This window comes from Hibiscus syriacus, unplaced genomic scaffold, assembly GCF_006381635.1.
Source record: "Hibiscus syriacus cultivar Baekdansim isolate YM2019G1 unplaced genomic scaffold, ASM638163v2 tig00015240_pilon, whole genome shotgun sequence".
Lineage (NCBI taxonomy): Eukaryota > Viridiplantae > Streptophyta > Magnoliopsida > Malvales > Malvaceae > Hibiscus > Hibiscus syriacus.
Genome location: NW_024062354.1, coordinates 147,307 through 150,417, shown reverse-complemented (window position 1 = coordinate 150,417; position 3,111 = coordinate 147,307). Strand labels below are relative to the sequence as shown.

Genomic DNA, 3,111 nt, shown 5'->3' with positions numbered 1-3,111 from the left:
AATTATCAAAAACTGGATTGCTGGTTGACAGCAGCTTTTACTTGCTCTTCTTCATCCATTAACCATCTCAATATCCTGCAAGATGTCGACGAATTAACTAAAGAGCATCTCAAAATCTAATTCGAAACTTAACTAGGAGAATGAAACCTATCCATGAGAGAAATTGGTGGGATGAATGGTATACCTCTCCCTGACATAATTAGCGTTGGAAAAGTAAGAAGAATCAACTCTAACGATCAAAACACCAGGAACTCTAGTTGCTTCAGGATATTTTGGATATTTCGGTACACAGTACTCCTAGGGATCTTACCAAGAAGAGCAGTTCGAGGCCTAGTAACTTGTAAGAGGATTTAGCAAAGGATATTATGACCTGCCGTGGTGACAACAGATTTATATCAAACATATAAAGCAGAGTATATATAATAATATAATTGATCTTAGGAAGTTTAGGTGGTGAACATCGAAGTTCTTACAGCAATTAGGAGGCCAATCTCAACCGATCGAAAGACGACTCCAAGAAAGGCTCCCAGGCATGCAACAAAATCAAATTTATCAATCTTCCATATCAAAATTGCTGCCGGAACATCGAAAAGCCCGATCACGGCATTTATAATGATGGCAGCGAGGATGGTATTTGGGGTGTACTTGAAAAGAGGTGTTATGAATTCCAGGGTTAAAATACAACACAGGACATAACGATATTAGAGACTGCAGTTTCGCATCCTGCCATGAAATTCACTGCAGATCGAGAAAATGAACCTGCAGCAAGTAACGAAGGTATAGTAACATCAGTTATAGATATACCTATATGATTATATGACAAAACATGTGTTCTCTCCGTTCTCACCCGTGGCAACATAGCAGGAAGTCATTGAACCTACTATATTCATAGCTCCTATTGCCATCATTTCTTTGTTTCCATCTATTTGATACTCTTTCATTGAAGCAAAAGTTCTTCCAATGGCAGCAGCTTCCTATTACATCGACCCCCCAAAAAAATGGACGTCAAAGGGTCAATCGATTTAGAGCAATGTCATAATTGGTTTCTTCTAGGTTTAATGGATGGATAAACAAAAATGGCTTACCGTCAATGCTACCATACCAGCCACGACACCGATCTTTATACCTTTCGTAAGATATTCACCACTGAAGTAAATTTGATTCACAGATGAGGGATTGATTCCTTGCTTAATGTGCTTCACCTGCAAAGATGGAAGAAACAGTGGTTTTTCTGTCAGTAGCCATTACAATTTTTGCCATCACTTGAACTATTAGATTGCAGTATTGTACAATTGGGGGGGGGGGGGATGCTTACAATGGCAACTCCTTGCTTATCTGCACGTGTTATGAAAACGAAAAAGGTGGCGATAATAACAGATATCAAAGGAGCTATTGCAGGCACCCAGAAGAATTTCTTGTTCTTTTTTCCCTATTTCACAAACCAAAGCACGTGAAAGTTGGCAATGGATACAAGCCTAGAAATAAGACTGATGGATATACTTAGGATTTCTTACAATGTATTTCGCGAACAAAAGGAAGGATAAAAAGCAACTCCAATGACTATTGTCTGCCAGTTCCACTGCAAAATGTATAGTACCATATAAATGTAGTAACCGTGGAATGAAAACAAATTTTTGTTGGAAAAGAAGCTACACATAGAAGTGCTTACTTGATCGATGTTGCCCCATACAGATTGCATTACAGAAACAATATCTGGATTCTTTGTGAAATCTTTTATACCGAGAAGTCCCTTAAGCTGTTGAAGGGCAATTGTGACGGCAGCTCCGGCCATAAAACCGACGATGGCAGCATGGGACAGGAAATCAATCAAGAAGCCCAACCTAATAAATTCAGTAACGTAACACAAGGTTATCAGAAATTGTATATATTATGGGTGGATATACAGTATATAACAGCTGTTCATGAGTGAAACACATAAAAGTAGTTACCTAAGAACACCGAGAGTTGCTTGAATGATGCCTGCAAAAAAGGTAGCAGTAAATGCAAGCCGCAGATACTCGGCTTTGTTTTTCTTAGGGTCGATCTCATTTGAAAGCATAGTCCCTAATAAAAGAGATACCACTGCGACTGGTCCAATGGCGATATCTCTTGAACTTCCCATAAAGGCATAATCAATGGAGGAACAAAGCTGGAGTCTGTCATGGATCAAGAAGAATATTACTCGTAAAAATTCCTTCAAGAAAAATCCAAAACAAAGCTCTATTAGCAATGTAGATAAATAACATGGAAACTTACAAGTCCATACTCCGGATCCAAGTTTGCTAGCTTTGCATAACCAATATCCTGTTTTTCAAGTAATTTAATTGAATAGCTAAATAAGGAAAATAAGTGTTTATGTATATGTTTTTGGAGTATATCTACAACCTGAGGAATGCAGAGACTGGCAATAGTGAGTCCAGCAATGATATCACCACGAAATTTTCTCCAGGTGTAACTCCTTCCCCATTCAAAATGGGAAAGATGGCCTGGATTCCCAGTATGAACTTCGAGACCTGGGTTGATGCTTGAAGGGACGCAGAGGGTCATCAGCAAACAATGTTTCTTTCACGGTGGCTGTGAATTCCCGGAACAGGTTTTGCTTAGGCGGAACCGCCACCTTGTGAAGATAGGATTCACTGTGCACCTGACGCCGAGATGACGACAGGCTTCTAATGTCCATCTCCTTGGTTTCGGCTTGCTCATTATTGAATGAGGATTCGAAGCCATATCACTTATCTGAAGCACAGGAAAAGCGAGCCACCCATGATTAACAAATATTTATTTTGGAGATTAACATAAACTGAGAAGGTATAAAGTTTACGTGGTTCAACGTATCATGTGTACAGTCCACGGGTGGAGGAGAACCAAAAAAATCACTAATAATCATAAAGAGATACAAAAACAAGATTTGAATCAATATCCAGTGAAACCCTAAAAACTTATCTGAGTATCTCATAACTAAGAGAATTTTAAACTGACAGGAAGACTAAGGACACGAACAAACTTAAACTCTTTTACCATGTAGGAGTAGGACTCTTATACAATTAATTACTATCATAAAGATTAGTGCACTAATCAATGGTAGTAATGCTTCTTAGTTAGTGCATGCCA

At 38.7% G+C, this 3,111-nt stretch overlaps 1 pseudogene; it reads right to left on the bottom strand.

Annotated features, from left to right (window-relative positions):
• Nucleotides 1–236: 236 nt before the first annotated feature.
• LOC120207732 lies at nt 237–2,730 on the bottom strand (annotated as a pseudogene).
• Nucleotides 2,731–3,111: the final 381 nt, after the last annotated feature.